Raw genomic sequence first — 6,000 nt, forward strand, 5'->3', positions numbered from 1 at the left:
CTGATTGAGTAGTTCAAAAAACACTAAGATCGCTTCCAATCCCAGTTCAAGCAAAGTACTAGAACTATAGTATTTCCAAGAAGAATCTATCTGGGTATAAGGTCATAAAATTAACTAAATTTTATGGCCTTATACCCAGATTTACTACTTCTCAACTAAAAGCCGGATAAACCCATTTACTTGACGTTAAATACCCATAAACTGGGCAGATGAGCCCTCCTAATGCTTTATATGAAGATATTTTAAGGACCACTTAATATTGAGCTCTATTTCTTCAATAATGCTTAGGTTATGAGGTCCTTGGCTCTCTATATTGTCGTAATAAGGCGTTAATGAAACAGGGTTGGTGTTAGGAAAAATTCTTCTATGCTTATATATTATTAATGGAAAAACGCCGCTATATGGTACAGTTTTCCATAATCACCACGCTTGCGAGATGGGTAAAAGAAGAGAGCTTCAAAAGTTTAGGTTAATCTGAGGGCGCTGCACCTCAGTCTCTGTCATCATATTGTTTTGTACTTCCTTAAATCGAAGTTGAAGTCAAAGTCAAAATTATTTATTTCAAATAGACCAGGAAGGTACTTTTGCACAAAGCAAATATTATAATAATAACAATGGCTGTCTGTCGGTCAGTCCTCTACTGCAGCTTTTTGCTAGTTCCAAAGTGTGAGCAAGAAACTCCGTAAGTTACTCTTTTTCAATCAAATTCACACTACAATTCTTAGTTACATTATTTCGATTGCTTCAACTATGTGAGAACAATGTAACACTATAATTCAGTTAAAGAAATAAAAAAAGAAAATAACCTTGAGAACAATGAAATTAATGCAGTCTGGAACTGATCAAACCCAGCTGGCAAATCCATGGGAAGAGTATAATTTATGCTTTGACTAATACATCAAGGAGTATATAATCTTAGATATATACCCATATACCCCGTTCACCATTTCACCTTCTGGTAAACAATTATTCCAACAACACGTGTCTGTTTGCACGTGAAACGTAAGTAAATAGGTTTTGTATTTCTCCACTGGAATTTTCCTTCCCCTTGATTTCGGTTACAACTCTTTTTTCTTATTACTTAGTTATCAACTTATAATTGGTTGTTGTTAAACGTAATTCATTAAATACTTAAATGAAATTCAAATGTAAGGTGCTTAGAAATTACGGAGCTACGGTATACCTGACGGGTTGCCGAGGCGTTGGCTAGAAGAGCAGTAGTAGGAATGGGGTGGTTTTTAGTCAGTAAAGGCCGACGCTCACTGATGGCATGCCACGGTACGGCATCCCGTGGCGTGCTGCGGCATGCCGCGGCACGCCACGGTATTGTGGTCTCAAAATGAAGTAACATAAATTCTAAATTCATTGAAATAAGGTTTAAAATAACTTAATTTGTATTAAAATCCTTTGCCGTGCCATGCCGTGCCGTGCCGGCAGTGGGCGCCGACCCTAAGAGTCTGATACGCCTTCTCGCGTCGCCTAAAGCGGGAGAATGCTAGACTAGTAAGTTCCTCAAAAAAGGCTAGGCTAGGCGATGGCGGAAAAAAGAAAGATCCCTAAGAAACTTCTGTAAGAGTCTGACACTGCATCTCGCTTCACTCAATGCGGGAGAAGTCATTGATATAGAGATAATTTTCGTCTCACAAAAAAAAAGACAGATTATCAGTAATAGCAACTGCAATGTCAAAAGTCAAGTCTATTGCTCACTACTCGTTTTAGCCACTCCAATTTCCACTACAATAACAATATAGCTTGCCTAACAATCGATACAAAATCAGCTAGCACTAACGATCACAACTACGCAGCAGAGCTTCAATTCATCAAGTGCGCCATTGGGAGGCTGACAAAACTGGTCCTTCGTACCTAGTCAAATTAGTTTGAATTCACGTTCCATGGAATTTATAAAGGTAACCGTTGAATTTGCTTGCTAATAGTGGCCATACATCAATAGATTGTGTTACTAGTAATCAGGAGGCCTACTCCGGTTCTCGAATCCGAAGTTTCTTTTAATCTTCGGCCGTAGGTTTTATTGATTTACTAAAAGAATTACTTGAAATAACGGTTTATTTTTAATTTCATATCAAAATCTATTTACTTATCTTCTTTTCATTTGTTAATTTTTGTTCACGAAAGTTCGCACTAAATAGAATTGTAGTATGTAATCTGCGAAGGTTTTTCGTTCGTTCGTTGAATTAGAGTAGACCCCCTGGTGTGTGTACTGTATACGGGGTGTAGTTTAAGGAGCATGTTTGCGCTGAATTATATTATTATTATTATTCCAAGCTCCTTGTATTATGTTACCTGTAGTTTCGTGTTGTAGCTACTAAGTTTCTGTTCAATGATGTGTTAAGTATTTTCTTTGTAGATTATAATTATATTTGGGAATGACGTGTTGAGATATTGTTAAATAGCAATATTATAATCATAATCAAGGAACAGATTCTTTTTTAATTATTATGTATCGACTTACTCACGTAACTATTTGACGAGAGACTCGACTAGTTTCAAGCCATGAGCAGTGTTCTGCGACGCAGGAAGCGGCAACTTTATATAAATATAATATTAAACACATCATCAGATATGTTGAACCGTAAGCAATCATATAATGGTAAAATATAATGTCAAATATGTCAAGAAAAAAATGATTATGCTTTTAATTCTTCCAATTGGTATTCGAAATGAAAATTCTACTTCAAAATTTGCGACCCTATACGTCTAGATCTATTAAATACTGGATACTCAATTGAGGCTCAATGCTACGAAATAGGATAAGCCAATTTCTGCAGACTACGTGCTACTAAATATAACTTAAAAACGAATTTTCAAAGAATTATTCTCCCCTTCCAAGGAAAAATTTGCGAAGCTGCGGACTACCTAGCGGGTTACGGCTCAAATAGCAGGAGTAGGAACGGGGTGTTTTTTAGACAGTAAGAGTCTGACACTGCCTCTCGCCTTGCCCAAGGTGGAAAAACTCAATGGATGATTTCACACCCTCAAAAAAAGTGCAAAAAATAATTGCAAATACTTAGAACATAACTATTATTATTCCATATTATTATACTCAGTAGTAATAAGGCAAAATAATAAAGGGTTTACCGAACTCGTCTCAGTAATATTATGAAGCAAGCGAGCATAACCTCAACGTTCTCGTACATACTGTCTGAGCTTAAATGAATTCTAAAATGCGAAACGTCTGCATTTCTACTATTTTCACGTCATGTGCTATGCAAATACTTTGTTTGATCTCTTTATTTTTACACAAGAGAATTTGCATCACAAACAGAGCTGTTTGAAATGTTTTAAAATAATAATTTTAAGAATTGGTTTGAATTGTTATGGAGGATGCTTAGTGTTATTATTTCTATTTTAATTTCATTATATAATTATAAATCTTCCGATAGATTTCCGATAGATCACGGCGGCCACTCTGGGCCCCCGTGATCAAAATCTAACTAAACTAGCCCACTACGCTGGAGATATTATAGTGCACAAGTGTGTGCACAAACTCTGTTTCTTCACTCTCTAAACCCGATGTGATGGCAGACCGACACGATCGGAGAGAGGACAAGCCAACGGCTTTGCGTGCTTTGCAAGGCACGGGAGTAAAATACCACCGAACTTCCTGACTACACACTAATAATGGTCATTTTACTTGGAAAATGCCATTATCACTTTTTTGCCAGGATGGAACAAACCCGCGACACGTTGCACATCAGCCAGTCACCACTGTACCAACCGTTCAGTTTAGTCTATTTTCATTGTAACATGCTTCTAAAATCAATAATTCCACCTATAAAATGTAAATCATACAATTACTAATGCGCTTATCATATAATTATAATGCGCCTATACTAATGCGCTTATAACTCTATACAAGTTAGAAGTCCTACAAAACAGAGCATTATTTATACATTTGGTATACAGACAGGGTATGAGCTGACTTGGGTGATAGGATACTTTTCATTCAATAGGAACGCGGTTGAATCCGCTGGCAGAAGCTAGTGAAATTATAAACACCATAAAGAAAAGAAAAAAAAAACAAGCACTTAACACGGAATCATGACATTTTAAGTTAGAAAAGTCCCCGGAAAGCGATGTTTCCCGTCTTTGATTAATAAATAATCTCTTCATTTAACAGCACCACAGAATTGTGACAATATTTGAATCTACGTACTTATTGGGTATTTGTTCACATCTTACAAGGGATCGTGTTTATGTAAGAGCAATTAATTTTGCCTTTTTCCTGTTCAAAATTAATTTCCACACCAATTATTTACTTGTACGAAGATGCGGAAATGTTAATTTCTAATTTCCATTATCTTTGGCGCATTTTTCTAGCCATATACGTAGGTACTCTACATGTAAAATGACTTTTTATAACATAAGCTACAAAAGTAATAAGGATGATGACGAGTATGAACATTAAAAATCTATTTAGTCCGTCAGTTAGGTAATAAAAATATTTAGACACGTATTTTTTTATTTAGTCATATAATATAACGATGCTTATGTAAAACGAATCAAAGTTTAGAAGAGAAGCAAATACGTTATTTCACGAAATATTTCAAATCGATATATCTTCGAAAGTATTAGTTTCTGCAAGAAAATAAATACATGCTAGCTAATATTTTAAAATAATCTACAAGACGGACATTAAAATAAAAATCCGTCATCTACCCTATTATGAAATGCGCAACTAGAGACTAAAAACTAGCAAAATTTTATTTTACCAGTTATCAAATAAAGCACTAATTGTTATTAATTTGATCATAATTATAATTATTTCAATTTAATGCTTGAATGTTATATTATAATTGGTTTTCTAAAATAGTATCTCTTCTAGTCTAAGGTTTATATTAAAATAGTTATTAGGTACTTATCTACGAATTCGAATTAATTATTAACGGTTCTAAGATAATATTATATTAATAGTTTTGCTCTTGTATTTTTACTAGTATTACTTAATATTAATTTTTTCTATTAAAATCATGAAAATGTAATAAAAAAACAATTAGAGACTCCAAAACTTTTAAGGAGTAAAACAGGAAAAGTCTGGTCTATACTAGATAATCGAAATAAAAAAAAGTGTTCATCAAATTAAATATCGTATAAAAATGTTTCCTTTGATTTTATTAATAAATACTGTATAAAACAAAACTTATTTCCCTTGCCAAATAAAAATTGACAAACTTACCTCACATCCAATATAAAAAAAAAAAGCCAGCACAACACTCTAAAAACACATATTCTTCTCAAAAAAATAAAATAAACACACACTATTTTTAATTTTAAATAAATAAATAAATTTATATTACACACTTTAGTTTTAAATTGAGAACAGAGAACTCGAAATATTAGCCGCGAATATCGAGGACGAGCAACGACGCGCGACGTAGGGCTACCCCGAAAGGTCGCGAGCAACTGAGGGCCAAACTTGAAATCCCAATGTATAGATACCTTTCATATCTCGCCCCTTATATATAAATAATTATTATTCTATATTATAACTACAATAAGTATTAATTTCGTATACAATTACTAACAATATTATTAGAACTCGCAATGGGATGTTTAATAGATAATTTGAATGAGATTCCGATATAAGTTTTTAAACTGACATGGTCACTAACACATTAGAACTTAAGACGGGATATTTGCCATGTTTATTTAAACTCATAGACACTCATAGACATAAATAAAAATGGTAAATATCCCGTCTTAGGTTCTAATGTTCGAGATTTTGATATTTCGGCACTGTTGCAAGCGCCATTATCTCCTTATAAACATTCACCCGCATATACTCCAGTTCATCCGTGATCATGGCGCTTGCAACAGTGCCGAAATATCGGAATCTCATTAAATTTAATAAACATGGTAAATATCCCGTTTCGAGTTCTAATAATACTACTCATAGATATTATAAATAGCAATCTATTTTAGTCCTATTTTTGAAGTTGTTATCGGGATACAGGATAATATTTTTGGACAGGAAATAATTAT

At 33.9% G+C, this 6,000-nt stretch overlaps 1 protein-coding gene across 1 annotated transcript in view; it reads right to left on the reverse strand.

Annotated features, from left to right (window-relative positions):
- LOC118268384 (uncharacterized) overlaps positions 1 to 5,423 on the reverse strand; it is a 72,233-nt gene extending 66,810 nt beyond the window's left edge. The window contains exon 1 of the mRNA XM_050706408.1: positions 5,195 to 5,423. The gene's annotated coding sequence lies outside the window, so the exon portion shown is untranslated. The remainder of the gene's footprint in view (positions 1 to 5,194) is intronic.
- Between the last annotated feature and the right edge of the window lie 577 nt (positions 5,424 to 6,000).

This window comes from Spodoptera frugiperda, chromosome 29 (assembly GCF_023101765.2).
Source record: "Spodoptera frugiperda isolate SF20-4 chromosome 29, AGI-APGP_CSIRO_Sfru_2.0, whole genome shotgun sequence".
NCBI lineage: Eukaryota > Metazoa > Arthropoda > Insecta > Lepidoptera > Noctuidae > Spodoptera > Spodoptera frugiperda.